The sequence below is a fragment of the Strix aluco genome, chromosome 3, assembly GCF_031877795.1.
Source record: "Strix aluco isolate bStrAlu1 chromosome 3, bStrAlu1.hap1, whole genome shotgun sequence".
Classification (NCBI taxonomy): domain Eukaryota; kingdom Metazoa; phylum Chordata; class Aves; order Strigiformes; family Strigidae; genus Strix; species Strix aluco.
Genome location: NC_133933.1, coordinates 43,527,466 through 43,543,625, shown reverse-complemented (window position 1 = coordinate 43,543,625; position 16,160 = coordinate 43,527,466). Strand labels below are relative to the sequence as shown.

Below are 16,160 nucleotides of genomic sequence, written 5' to 3'. Positions count from 1 at the left end.
TGACTTCTCAACAAATTGAATTTGTACTTTTTATTTTTGAATTCTGAAAGTAAAATGAGACACATTGCAGTTGGATGTCATATTGCAGCTGTGCAGTACATTGCTCAGTATTAGGCAGGCTGCATTACTGCACATAATCGATATGAGCTCTTCATGGATTACTGACTCTGGTGTCTAGTAGCGCATAAGAACTGCACAGGCTAGTAATACTCTAAACTGTATAGGTACTGGAAAATTTAACAGTTGTTCACACCATTCCTGTTTAAGTGCTCTACATAGGCATTCAAATCAAGATGAAGGTTTCCCCAGACCCTGCGTACAATTAGTACAAAAAACCAAGCACCTTCACACGGTAGTATGAATAACCTTCCTTTAACTTAGTCAGAACTTTGTTACAACATTACAATATTTACTTGGAAATTTAAAAGAGGTATCAAAAACAACCGTGGGAAATTTATTAAAAAGAGTTGTTTTTAATAAAAAGAAAATAAAGATCAACAATTCCATTTTAAGAAGTGAGTTAATTTAATTAAATCTTAAAGGATAAGGTAAGAGAGGAGCAAACAGACCAACAGTTCTCAAACTCTCCAGCTGCAAGTCCAATATCTGTCAGGCTCACAATTCTGTACACCAAAAATAGCAATTGCATTTCTGTCACATTTATACTCCACTCTTATCCACTGCAATCCCACTTCAGCTAGTCATTTCTGTGGTTTTTTTTTTTTAGACACACACATTTTTAAACAGCCTTTTCAAAGACCACTGCATCTGTATAGTTATTGTATGTTATAGAGGCAATCTCATACATGTTTTATAGTGAAGCAAATTGACATCCCTCTTCCTACTGACTCCCCTGCTTATAGATTCAACAGTCACATTAGCTTTCATTGCCAGAAGAGAGCACAATGTTTTCCATTTCTGTTCAGATACCCATGCTGACATTCAACTGACCAAATGTAGACATTTGGACTAACCTTCTACTTGACAGAAAAAGAGGCGTTCTCAGGGTGTAATTTGTATTATCCTAAGCAGGCTTCTAAAATACATCAGATGAATAACAGTCAAAGTGTGTCCATTTTTCACCATTTAATTCATAAAGGAAGTCTAGAGTAACTAGCTCAGATGCTGACATTTACACTGTAGCTGTCTGAGATTTGGTGAAATAAATCATAGCACTAGATCTCCATTTCAGATGTGGAACATGTGTTCTACCTTTGTAGTGGTGGCACATTTTATTTCAATAGGTCTAATTTACCAAGCAATTCCAGTTACTCTGTATTATTTACCTGTCCTCATAAATGTTTATTATTCTCTCAGTCTTTGTCATCCACGAATTTTACTGGCAATAATTTTGCAACTACTTCCAATTCATTCATTAAATGTTGTGTAGAAACAGGGCTATTATGGCCACACTCTGAAACTATTTGGTAAGCATTATTTATAACTGATGATTATGGTGATTTAATGTTTAAGCATGTTTTCAGAACAATGTTTAGAGTGCATATATATTTAGAGTATATATGTATAAATTCTGGTAGTAAGAGAAAAGACACCAAAAAAGCTCAAAGCTTTAATTAGTCTTGAACATCACCGCTCAGCTGAACTTTTTAAAGACCAATAATGCTCACAGATCAAGTGTCATTATTAAAGCTTTTCTGTTTTACATGCACTCTTTGTGAGAAAAACCTAAGCAAATAACATCACAGACAGTATTTCCTCTCTCAAAAAGGAGCATACAAGGACGGTAGCGTACTTAGCAAGACAGCAAGATAGTAACTAAAGAGATCTGTCAAAATATAAACAATACACAGGGTTAAGCAGCTAAAATTCACCATAGCATCTTGCCTGGACCTGAAGACTCTTCAAATGAAAGGCACATGTGTTTATCATATTTTGAAGTCATTTCAGTTAAGTGTTGGTCATTCTGCTTGCTGACTTAAACATTTCCCACATTTATTTTTAAACTAGGTGTCTTAAATACTACTGCTGCTTTTGGTGAAAAAAAGGAGTCATAATTACACAAAGGCTATCCTAGTTCTTTTCATTGCTCCTTCTCCATACCATTTTAGAAAATCTTTGTGCTGCACACAGCTTGGGCCCCTAGGGATGATTGATCAGAATGATGCAGGCTGAAGGCCCCAACACCTACTCCCAAAGACAATGGAAGATGTATTTTATTCCATGAGCAACAGGACCAAGTTTTGTGTCTGTGACAGCACTGCCTTTATAAACCTCCTAATTTCAGGAGCTTAGAGCTGACTGCAAAATTCCCATACAAGCTGCTTAGGTTACAAGCTGAAATAAAATTTGATTGGACCATGGGAAGAGCAATAAATAGAAGTTCACTATTTATCAACTCATAAAAGCCAGAGGATGGGAGGAAGGGAGGAAAAGCAAAGTACTTACAGCATAGCATCAGAGAAATAAGGCCTTATGCCAGACCACCCAAAAATTCTTGGCACATTTGTAATTCCATTGTAATTTCCAGCATCAGTCAAAAAAAACCCTGTGGGTAATTTGGTTACCTGAGGAAGGACACTGTTCAGCATAATCCCTAGCAACTGTGAGACTGATATTTCAAGACTTGGACATTACACATTTGTTAAGGCAATCTCTAGGTCTATTTTACCAAACAAACTGACAGCTATAAGGCAAATCTGCTTTATTTCTTAATTCTACAACCTGTGGAGACACAGAGTGCCACTGACTACATTTAGTGGCTCAAAAGAGATACGTAGGTCAAAAATCCACAGAATATTTAGGTATTCACAATGCATAATTCAATCCACATTCATCAGTGCATTGAAATATGTACTTAAATTTAAATGCATGCATAAATTCCATTAAAGTTAATATTTATGCAAATGACTAAACACTTCACTAAGTAGAGGTGTAGTTATTTGTGTATCAAAGTTCAATTTATGCTTCAGTGATTTAAGAATTTGTGCCCACTGAATTATTGGTTCTAACTGAAGATATACTGACATGAAGTTAGATATTTATTTTGAATGCTTATATCAAAACAATTTTGTATCTTAATGCATGATATATCACATGATAAAATGGTAGCTATAGTAATTACATTTTTTAATGTATACTGCAATGTAAAATAACAATATTTACTGCAGCATATGTTTTCTGAATGAATGGGTATGAAATACAGGCAGTTGATGGTTTAGAAAAGCACAGGCAACATAGTTAAGAACATACACAGTTGATTAACCTACTCTATAACTTAAAATATTTGACAGATCTCAAAAGTGGAAGTGGCAATTCCTAGAGAGCTGATAAAAATTGACTGCCTAACCCACTGTCACGTTGCTTGAATATTCAGTGTCAAATTCGCACTGACCAGTCTCTTGAGTTTTTTAAAGTCATGAATAAAAAAAGGTTGAATTAATTTTGTACAACTGTAGATCTTAAGAAAGCACAGTATCTGTAGTTTCCTCCTCTAGAATTTTGCCAACAAATTTGATCGTCCCCTAGCTGCATATTAGTTCCATATAATCAAACGAGAGGTATGCAAATACCTTTAAAAGATCTTGTACAGTGTTTTAGTCATTTCAAGAACTTCTACTTTGGAGAATTATTATTGACTATCCTCTAACTAACACCAATTTAAACCAGTAGAGGTTCTTCCAGTCTTTAAGGGAAACAGCTAGTAATACTCCATAAGGCAAATGAGTTCTTGAAACTGTTTCCAGTACCTTTCTAGTACTCTATTATTCCAATTCAATAACACAGACATTTTAGTCATTGTCACAAAAAAACCCAGGAAAACAGCCACATCCCAGGGTGAAAAGGACATTCTCTAAAATGTCACAATGTCATGGAAACTATTGTAAGACCCTTGAATATTTCTCAGGGCCTTTATTCACTGTTTGAATAGCTATCATGGAGCTGGTTCTTGTCGACTGCCACTGTTAGAAGTTTTTATGTGCCTCAGCAATCAATGGTGATCAGCCAAGGTGATTCAAAGCAAGGAGAGGTAGCCCAGACCACGAAACATATACTCAGAGTTAGACATCTTGACTCACATGGAAGAAATTGTTCATGGGACCTGCTGGAACAACATAAATTGGTGATACATAATCTATATTGGATTTCCAATTTTCCAAAACAGCTCACAGGTACTAGTAATCTATTTCTCTGTCTCCTGATAACTACTCTCTACTAAGTACTTCACTTGTTGCTTAAAAACAGACATACAGTTCTCCTAAAACATTTTTTCCAGTCAGACAGGTGAGTGTCACTGCTTTGAGAAGCATGTTATCGCAACCCCCCCTTTTTAAAAATTCTTTTGCAGGTGAGGGTTTGGGGCAGGGAGAAGAAGTTCACTTTGCATGTACCCCCACCTTCATTAACCAAATGCAATGTACTAGGAGCTGAACTTCATAGTATCTCTCCCCTATACCAAATTTCTATAGATTTGAACTACTGTATTATTAGGCAGTAGTTGGAATTAAATCAAAAGCTTTCAAAGCTCAGAAGGACATCTTTTGTGCATGGGAATGATGCAAACTTAATGTGAAGTTGTACACTAGAAATATTTTGAGAGTAAATATTCAGTTGCCTAGATATTGTCAAAGGAAGTGCAGAAACTTCAGTTTATATCCAACACTTGTCAGCACTGACTAAGACAAAGATTCATGCCTTATCTTTTCTAAAACACTCTGATGCAGCAACATATTTTTCTTGATTGAGGTCAAATAAATCTTGGGCAGAGTTGTGATACACTGTTTCACCATGCTCCCCAATTCAAATCACTGTTTACAGTGTAATCAACGGCTTTCATACAATTCAGTGAGCAATCTTGTGGAAAGTAACAGGACATCCTGCGACGGGTCAACAAATTACATAGTACTCTGCTGTAACTCACAGGCTGGAGTAAATTCAGCCTTTTCAAGTCTGCTGTCTTTTACACAACAAAAATTCCTATTCATGTCTGGAAATAAAGGTCACAAATGCAACATTTTTAACTACAGCTTTAGTTACTGCACTGCTGTGATATTAATTAAATTACTGGCAAGAAATTGATATGGCATATTGCTTACCATGGCAGTTTTTCAATCCAAAGCATTCAGTCTGCAGTTTCACAGTTTCAAAAGTTAGAGACTTCCTATTCAGATGAGCTCATTCTTGCTTTAAAAGACCTCAGAGGATATTAGTTAAGAACTGGAATTGATTTAGGCACTGAAGAGCCTGATTTTGCCTTTCTCAATTCATGGTGCTTCCTACAAATTCAGTCAAAGACCTAAAGTTTGAAGAATTACACTATCAAAAATAAATTAGAATGAAGTCATGACACCTGATGATCTTGCCACAGGGTCCTAAATCAATCAATCAATCAATCTTTGAAAAATAAAATTAAAAATAAAATTTGGTCTGCAAAGAATGTATAAAAGTTTAGATGGAGCCGACAGGAAAGCCATCTTTCTTCATTTAAATAAGAAGGCTAGAGTGAAAGATGCACTTCCACAATGTGGCATGTGAAATAATAGCAATGTGAGTCTTTGTAGTAAGATTCAAATTGAGATATTCTAAAGAATAATTCCATCTTTTTAATATTACTTGTATAGTGCTTTTTAATGTTACTTGTATAGTGGGCATTTCTATATCTATTTTATGGAGAGAGATACGAAACAGGGATGTACATTAGTTAGCAAAGATCACAAAACAAATAGCAGCAAAAGACAATGACAACCACCAGGTCCTGTATGTGTAATATATTGCTCCCTAAAAGGTGTATCTTTAAAATTTTCCCCTGTGTTCCATGCACATACCTATTTTTGCTTTTCCCATTAAGATCTGGTTTTGTCCAGTGTAGATATGTGTCTGCTTCACCACAAAAAGTAATTGCAGTGACATGGATCACAGTATACACAGTTCCTCCTAGCAATTAGACAGGCTAATGAGATTGTTTAGTTCACAGATTTAATGACAGGGCAGATTACCAGATTAAACTCTGGACTACTAGATTAAATTTTTTTTCCAGACTTTTTTTAATCCATTCTTGACCCATATAAAGTAAAACCATGATCTTACTTCGGTGCCCACTGTGCACAAGTCTGCTTTACAAAACCACTCAATTCCAAACAAAGGAGAGGAATAATATCAGAAGACTATGACAACAGACATAGCAATGAAGCTAGTATTTTTTTTGTTTGTTTTACCAAGCATTTACACCTACTGTGTGTACACCTTCTGGTGATTTCCAGGCATTGTATGGATAGTAATTGATCTCAGAAAAAAATTACTGTAAGAAAGGTAAGATCTATTAGCACAATTTTTGAGCTAAGGAAAATAAAACAAAAAGACAACAAACTGCCCAACATCATAAAGAAAGTATATAGTATACAATCAGGATGGCATTAGGAGCCAGCAATTTGGAGTATGAAGGAAGTATATTCAGAATCTGAAGAGAAAGACACAGGATGCACTGATATGAAGGAGCATCATAGAAACCACAGGTGAAAAATGTTGTTTTTCCAGAACAAAAGAGGTTCCTTTGGACTAGTTCTGGGTTATGTCTTCAAGAAGGAATGAGTTTGGAGATTACAAAAGCTTTTGCTGAAATTACTTAAAGATGGTCTATTGCAAAGAATTTCAGTGAGCCAATAAAATTGTGTTCTATTTCAAGTTACTCACAAATTTGCTGATAAAAAGAAGTCCTTTTCCATCTTGCTTTCTTCCTCCATCTTGGTGTGACTCAGAATGTATGTAGACTTTACCGTTGCTATTATTTATAAATCTGGCAGTATCAGAACCAAAGCTACACTGTTTTGCAGGTTTTAGACTGTATAGAGTAAAAAGAGTACTCACCCCAAAGAACTGAGAGTCTAGCAGAAGAGAAAACAGTGAAATGGAGGGAGCAAAATATACAGCATGCCAGAAAAGGCTAAAACTATAATCAGCCCATGCATTGTTGATCTCCTGGTTTGAGCCTTTAAAGGTAAATGGCAAAAATAATTTCTTGTCAGAAAGAGACTTAGCTTACATCCACAAAACTGATGAGGAAAAGTTATTTCCACTCACTTTCTTTACCTTTTTCTTTAAAATGCATAGCCCATTAGTTACAGTAGACACTTGGGAAGACAAAGATCCAAGCTCCTACTTCTACTTGATTGGAGCAGGAATCTAGAAAAAAGATACAGTGAACTCTCTGTATCCTGGACTCACCTAAACCTCACACATTGCATGAAGCACTGACAGAATTGTGGGCTCCCCTTGCCCCATAGGGAGTGCTCTGACACTGAGGATAAAATGTCATTCTTGGTCTGATGCAGATATTATTTTGTCCAACATGGAAGACCTTCACCAGGAAAGATTTTTGAACCCAGAAAATTGAATCCCAGTCAGTCCAGAAAACTGCAGTTTAAAGTTGTGACATCTTTTTTTTTCTGTCTGAAATGGGATATGAATTAAAATCTATCATATTTCAAGTAAATTACCAAATTCATAGGATATAAAAGACTGAACATAGAATCATAGAATCATCCAGGTTAGAAAAGACCCTTGGGATCATCGAGTCCAACCATCAGCCCTACTCTACAAAGTTCTCCCCTACACCACATCCCCCAGCATCTCATCTAAACGACCCTTAAGCACATCCAGGGATGGTGACTCCACCACCTTCCTGTGCAGCCTATTCCACTGTCTGACCACTCTTTCTGTGAAAAATTTTTTCCTAATGTCCAGTCTAAACCTCCCCTGTTCGAGTTTAAAGCCGTTCCCCCTCATTCTGTCACTAATCATCTGTGAGAAGAGACCAGCACCAACCTCTCTACAATGTCCTTTCAGGTAGTTGTAGAGAGTGATGAGGTCTCCCCTCAGCCTTCTCTTCCTCAAACTGAACAGTCCCAGCTCCTCACAGGATCTGTTCTCCAGGCCCTTCATCAGCTTCGTTGCCCTCCTCTGCACTTGCTCCAGCACCTCGATATCCCTCTTGTATTGAGGTGCCCAAAACTGGACACAATACTCCAGGTGTGGCCTCACCAGTGCAGAGTACAGAGGGACTATCACCTCCCTACTTCTGCTGGTCACACTATTTCTAATACAAGCCAGGATGCCGTTGGCTTTCTTGGCCACCCGGGCACACTGCTGGCTCATGTCCAGCTGTTTGTCAATTAGAACCCCCAGATCCTTCTCTTCCAGACAGCTCTCCAGCCACACCTCCCCAAGCCTGTAGCGATGCATGGGGTGGTTGTGGCCCAAGTGCAGGACCTGGCACTTGGCCTTGTTGAAGCTCATCCTGTTAACATTGGCCCACTGATCCAATCTATCCAAGTCTCTCTCTGTAGAGCCTCCCTATCCTCATACAGATTGACACTCCCGCTTAACTTGGTGTCATCTGCAAATTTACTGATGATACACTCTATGTCCTTATCAAGATCATCAATAAAGATGTTGAACAGAAATGGTCCCAACGCCAAGCCCTGAGGAACACCACTTGTGACCGGCCGCCATCTGGATTTAGCTCCATTGACCACCACTCTCTGGGACCATCCAGCCAGCCAGTGCTTGACCCAGCAGACCATTCGCTCATCCAGCCTATGAGCAGCCAGTTTTTCTATGAGAATTCTATGGGGAACTGTGTCGAATGCTTTTCGAAAATCCAGGTAGACAATATCCACAGCTTTTCCCTTGTCCAGTAGGGAACAACATCCTGCAGAGTAGATGAAAGTGACTGATAAACAGATCAAGAAAAGGCATCCAAAATCAAGATTATTTCCTTAGGTACTACTGATATTAGAAACCATCTTGACAGGCTGAAACACACAAGAACTTATAGTAACCTCTGTGAAAGAGAATTCAGAGATTCAAGATCAGATAAAGCAATGACTGGCTTCAATATATCTTTAACAAAAAATTCTGAACTAGTCTTCCCAAAATCACTGCAGGAAAAGGTGTTTGGAAAATTATTTGTCTGATCTAGTTTTATGCTTTAAATTACTGCTGTTTTTCTCAGCATATTCTATCTTCTGTATGTGTATTTTAGATTGCTAACCCAGAGCAAAACTTATTTTATTTCTATTTATCATTCAGCAGAGACCAAATAGTGACTGCTATAGGAATTACACCATCCGAAAAAAAGAAATCATAACAGTAATAACTAGTTCTAATGACACTCCCACAGAAAGTGGACATCCAGAAAGGGAGAACACTGCTAGCCAGGCACTTAAATGTAACCACTACAGCCTGGAACAGCGATGACAGCAGACTCCCCTTGGCAAAAAAAAAACCCACAACGTTTCTACTTAAAACATCTGTCAGATTTACATTGCCTCTTAGATGGCTGGGTCTGAAAAGAATGAGATTCTGCTCCTTTCAGATGAGCAGAAAGCCAGACTCCCAGGAGAGTGCCACACTCCAACTCCTATGTTGGCTCCAAATATGAACTTGTTAGACCAAATTGATACAGGTTTCCCTATTAAGGATCCCCTGAACAAGCACGGAGTCTGCATAGAGCTCTGAACTCATGTCTATTTATAAGAACAGCAGTATCTTTTCTGTGACCTTCAACAACCCAAGTAAGCTCCAGCTGACTGCTGCCCAGTTGTGACCAGAGCACACTGAGGCAGTGCTGAAGCAACTGGGAGAGGTAAGTTGTCATGGAAAAATGATCACAGTCCACTTGTCACTGTCAGTGGGACTGCCCTTTGATGGGAAAAAATTACAATACTGAAAGATGGAAGAAGCCTCAGAAGTCAGGTAAGAAATGCTAAGAAGCTGAAGAGATGATGCCTTTGATAATGAACAAGAGAGCCCAGAAATTAGAAGTGGTTGCCTTGCTTTTTAGTGTCATTTTTGGCACTAGAAAAAAACAAAAGCCTTCTGTCTTTGGCTGTTTGGAAATATATCCCAAGAGGGGAACAGAAGAATCAGACTGACTATTGGATTTCAGGAACCAATCCAGGGTTTATGTCACTACCAAATATCTTGCCAGAAGGAAGGAACTGTTAATGAGCCAACCACCTATGGAAAGAATCAGCATTGTGCCCCAGCGGGCTGCTAATGACTGTCACTGGCTTTTGTAGGTACTGGTTATACTAACATTGGGCTGAAAGGATAGGCGGGTGAAATATGACTGAGCTCTGGCTTGTTTCAAAGGCATTTCTAGTGGCAAAACAGTAAAAAAAAGATGAGGAATGAACAGACAATTTCTAAAATACATTATTGCAAACTCTATCTTTTGATAGGAAAGGGATTAAATCAGTATTTTGTTGGAACAAAGGCCTGATAATTTTTTTTTAAACACACCCTTAGTACCTTAGTACTTAGCAAGTACCTTAGAATCATGACTAGAGATACAGATGCTCCTCCTTTATTCTTTGCTTTGATCAAGGGGTTTTATGTTCAGTTAGCTGTATGAATAGACTTGTTTTCATCAATCCTATTTAATCCTTGCTTCCCAGGGTTCATTTTTTGAATTAATTTGGAGAGCTCATCTTTCACATTGTACTTTGAAAACTTGAAAATAAATAAATATTGGGGAAACTGGGACACAAATTTCTGGAACTTGACAATTCAGCAATTTAAAAAGGCACTTCTTAACATCTAATTTTGTATTTCCTGTGCCCTAAATGTATGTTCCCTGAAGGAGGGGTGTTATTTTTGTACTAACACCAGCACAGTGATCTTACGTGAAGCCTTTACATGTTAATTGAAAACAACAGTCAATAATATTTTTCATATAGCAATGCCTCTGTGATTTAAGCATATGTTCCTCAATGGTATTGCTGACACCAGACATGACAATCAAAGGTGAAAATGTTGTGTAAATTCTATCCTTGGCCATATTCAAGTATCTCTCAGAAACCTTGGTGAGGCAAATCAACCATGGACATATGCTATAGCAACAAATTTGATCAACTTACACAAAGGACCATTCACATTTGGTGATATTCCTAAACTACTGTAGTGTTGTTTCCTAGGATAGGAAAAGAATGTCAAAACTTCTAGTATGTTCAGGAACTTACTCAGTGTTTCTTTATAAAAGAGCTGGTGTATGTATGGAAGTGCAATAGCCACTAAAGAATTGCAGGTGACATTTTTATGTAGATGTAGATGGCTTGGCTCCTGTTCAGGTGACCTAATTTTGAAAGTCCTTGAGTTGTAAACTGGACTTGTGATGTTCTCTAACAAAACTCAAGATACAATAAAAGAACTAAGCAAAGCAATACACTGATTAAAGGAATAACGTACTTACTGGCATCAGGTTATTATTAGCTTTGGCAACTATCAAATACTGGCCAAATATAAAAATTACTCAGCTTCAAACCCATTGCTTTTGACCTTGTAATAAATAAAAGCCTTCCAAAAACCAAGCTAGACTAAAATATTAAATCCTGGCTCCAAAGGAGAAAGACAACTCATAACGAAGTGATTCTATAAGCACAAATCTCCCTGAAATCCTTGGCTGAAAATGTAGAACATGAACAATACTCTGGCTCTTGACTGTGGAAAAAACTGCTCTCCATTTAAAATGTTTGTCATCAACGTAATCCTATCTTTAATTATAATTAATGTAAGGGGCTTTTATGTGCTGGAATGGTAATACGTTGCCAAGAGTTCAGCTTTTAGGAAGGCACACATTTCCGAATTACAGTGGAGATTGATCTTAAAATGGAGCAAATAATAATGTATAAAGCTGTCAGAGATTCAATGAACTGAAGACATTACAGTAGCAATAACTTAAAGTACTGACAGTCAGGAAATATTCTGAGTGACTTTTAGAAACACATGGGTTTTTTTCCCCCTCTTTTAGTTACTGATTTTTTTTTTTTCAACTTGGGCCAAAATCAATTAAAAGTATTGTTTAGATTTGTAGCTAGTGCCATTTAATTTAGTAGTAACTGTACTGCCAAAAGGTTCACCTTAATCTTATTTTAAACAGTTTACACTGATGTGTTAGCACTTGCTACTCTTCCCTTGTCAAATCAGCAGCCAGGTTGCTTGACCAGTTGCTAAAAGAGTCTGGCCAGCATTATGGTATCACCTCTTAGAATCAAAATGCATCTGACACTGAGGCCCAGGAAGCAAAAATTATTTGAGATCCACAGATCCAGCTACTTGCAACTGTTTGCCTCCAGATTTTCTCATCCTTGATGACAGCTATGCACCCAGATTATTTCATCATTGTGCTAACTGTTGAAAAGGCAGATAAAAAACTACTACGGTATAGCAAGCAGAGATTCACTCTGAAGTCCTTTCATGAGCAGTGACCAGTGAGGAACGTTTGCTCTCACAATGCAATTGTGACTGCACAGCCATGGACCTCTCCGTTTGGTCTAGGGCTGTGTCTGCTCACACTGAGTGTGCTAGTGTGCAGCAGCTGAAGTTGGTGCTCAACTTCAACAACTTCAACAGGGTCCCTGTGGTTGGACTGCAGTCCGTTTCAGTATACTTGAAAATGCAGCCTTTGCCATATTACAGTCTCAGATCTAGACAACTGTGCAAGTGAACTGTGTATACTTAGGCAGTGTTTAGAGAAAATTCTTATGCTGTATGAAGTTGCCATATCTAGCTAAAAAGACCAAGTGACTGTGAATTTTAAAGCCATTGTTGATGTTGGAGTGAATTTTGCTGTTTTATATAGCTATGACATGAAATATTACAGTAAATGAGAAATACTATTTCTTCATAGATAAGTTGCCTCTTAAATCATAGTTCACCAGAGACCTGAAATATCAGAAGAAGTACTTGCAGAATCACGTAACCTAGAATGGCAAAAGAGCACTTTGACACACTACTCTTGTTTGTATGCATAGCTAAACTGTGTGATTGTAGTATGATGTAACCACTATCCAAGTTTAATCAATTTTAGCAAAATAACAGTGATGAAGCAGTGGAACTGGCTGTAAGAAACATTTGTCTACAGTAGCAGCCAGAGACAAATCCTTGAAGTGATCTGCATAAAATTTTACCAACAACCTGGATGTCAGTGTGCTGAAACCTACATTGTTGTAACTGTACTCTGCTATCCATGTCAGCTAGCACAGAAATGTAATCATGTGATTCTTGATTTTGTGTCTGTATATGCTTCATGGAGCAGCATAATTTATCTCACCCAACTTTATCTGTCTAAAGTGTGTGTATCTACCTGAAGGCATTCCTTTAAACTCTTATAACCACTCCAGTTTTCATAGATTTTTACTGCAAGACAGTATGAATGAGCTGCTTGCCTTTTATTTGGGTATGGAGGGAGGCTAAAAACTGGCTTGGATTAGATGCCCAACTAAAGTTAGGAGAAATTAGTAGCATTTTGTAGGCTAAATCTGTTATTTGCTCATATAGATTCTTTATTATCCTTTGAACATCAGAATACTCAGGAGAAGTACGAATTGCCATCTTCATGCTGCATTTGGGGAAACTGAGCAAAACAAAGCTTCACAGAATATTCCCAAAAATGGTCCCTGATTTAGACAGACTGATCTGGCTTCTAGTCAAAAATCTGTTCAGCTCCAATTAAAACAGTAGCTTCTCATCAACTATGAAAAATAAGGGCAGGGTCTTAGAAAACACAAAGATTTCTTTTGAATAAAATTATTTACTCAAGGTCATTTACGAAGTAACTAACTGACTTGAGAACAGAAACTTGATATTTCTTCACTTGGGTATATAAGACTAAATGAACAAGTCTTTTGAAAATATAGCAGGAGACATGAATTTCATTGATAAGAAACCTGCAAAGTATTTTCATAAATATGAATAAATAAGCATACATGTAACTCAGTACTAATACGTATAAGGTTTATATGCCCTTCATATAAACTTTAATGTGTATTTCCCACAGGACTCTCAGGATCACTTTTAAAACATTACAAAAAATGTAGAATAAAAATTACAGTGGAAATGACTTGACTTATAGTTTTACTGTAGATTGATGTGTACATCTCAAGAGTGATTTGTCTACTTGCACTGGTCCCTAGTATGTGCTCAGGAGCTGGCAGGCACACTCAGCAAGACTGGAATTCGTGAGTAACAAGAAGCTATGATCTTTATTTGCTAGAAAAAGCATTCTAGGTTTTTTCTTGAGATGACAACTGAAAAAAATCCTCAACACCCAAGAACTTACTTGAAGGCATAAATCATTTCTTTGCCAAACTGGAATTTGCATTTTCACCTATAACAAAGATTTATGAGATGTACTGCTATTGACTAAACCATTGTATTTGCAAAACAATGTTGTAATATGGGAATTTACTGTTAGCTGATTATATTTATTGAATCACAATGCTGAATCTGCCACCCTTGATGACCTGAAGTTGCAGCTGTTACCTATTCTGTTGACAAAGACTTTCCTTTAAAAATTTTCCAAGATGTCTTGGAAATTTGTCTCAGTAGCAGGGATATTTCAGCAGAGATATTGCTGAATAATTTTGCCAACTCATGACTTTTAAGCATCTAAATCCAGCCATTCTGTAATTTAAAAATGCAGAATTTTCAAAGATAATATCTCCTACTGTAGCTGCAGTGTTACATGCCTCTCAGCTTACCAACAGTGACTGAGATCAATGGGAAAAAAAAAAAAATCTGTTTCCAAGTTAGTCATGTAAACAGTTGTATTTATAAAATCTGTCACAGAGAAACGAAAAGCAGTACTATAAGGACTGCTGCAGATTATATCTAATCATCCTAGACTGAAGCTAAGGATAAAAATGTCGTCTTCATAGACAGCAACAGACAAAGCTGACATGAGGTTCCTAGACCTTCACAGACATCTTTACATGGTGACAATGAGGAAACTACAGAATTTCAGAATGCAGTCACAAAGAACTTTCCAAACATTTTGCAATATCATCCCCACAGGGAATTTTGCCAATGGGCAAAAAAGATCTATAGAATATGAACTCAAACCACAGTTAAAAATTTCAGAGAAAAAATAATTAATTTTAACTTATGTATGAGACTCTTGTTTTCAGCAATATATGCACATATAATTTCACTACAGTATTTTTTGATGTTGTATGTTGACTCTTACAGTAAAGTGTACTCCAGCCTGTGGATCTTGTTTCTTAGAACATTTCACATACTGAATGGTCTTTACACTACTTGTCTACTCTTTCACACACTGTTAAGCGATCCTTAAAGACTCTTTAGCCTGCTTATTTTTCTCACTGCCATTCCCCAAAACTAATCTAAGATTTCACGGCACTTGAGTGAATATCTTTAAAAAAAAGACAAAAAGAGATCTTCACTTCCTTTCACTTCTTCTGAGTAGCACTGCAGCAATCTTTATCAGGCACAGAATGCCAACAACTTTTGCACATGGACAGGAAGTAATTTAGCATTATGTCATAAGCCTGAAACTTTACTGTGTTCTCTTTTTTGAACTGCTTACTGATGAAACAAAGGATACATTATGTGTTCAATGGGTCTACTTTGGCTTGGACAAATCTACACACATACAACTGTTCTACCCAACGGAGAGCTTAAACTTTGGGCTTTTTTAAATTTTTTGCTGTACAACAATTATTTAATGAATCATATCATGCTCCTTGGAATCACTTTTTCATCAATACCTTTCTTACCATTTCTAATCTACTGGGAACACATTTAGCTATGGCGCGTGACTCACCCAAAACAGGCATTTGTGAAAATAAGAACAAGTTTACATATAACTAGCGAGATAAAGTGCAAAAACTGCTATGAAGCCATTATCATTTTGCATATTCCATTTGATCTCTCATCAGGCTTGGAGCCAAAATTATTTTGGCCAGGCTATTCAAATACGAAGCAACACGGAATATAATTAAATCAAGCTAGGCTGAACCCTAGTAAAAGATCACGCTGAACAAAATTTTATCTACTACAACTACTGACCTGCTACTCCAAGAACTTGTGAAAGAGAGCATAAAACTACAGTCATCCAAGGAGGTTCACCATTCTCTCTAACAACTGCTGAATATGTCTGGTAGTTCTTGAAAATTATTGATGCAGATGTTTCTCAGAATTAATTTAACATTATTACGAGGATAAGCACAGCTTTCCTGTAGCATCAGACAAGTGGCTTCAGTTAAAGTTCCAAGATTATTCTTTTGAATAGAAAAAAAAAATCCTTTCCTTTCAGTTTAAAGTTATGTTAACTCTCATGTTCAAAGGTCCCTGAATCTCAAAATTATCTGAACCACATCTTGAAACTGAAAGTGGCCCTAGCT

The 16,160-nt window shown here is 37.1% G+C and overlaps 1 protein-coding gene across 3 annotated transcripts in view; it reads right to left on the bottom strand.

Annotated features, from left to right (window-relative positions):
* SMYD3 (SET and MYND domain containing 3) overlaps nt 1-16,160 on the bottom strand; it is a 430,467-nt gene that overhangs the window by 60,472 nt on the left and 353,835 nt on the right. The window lies entirely within an intron of this gene.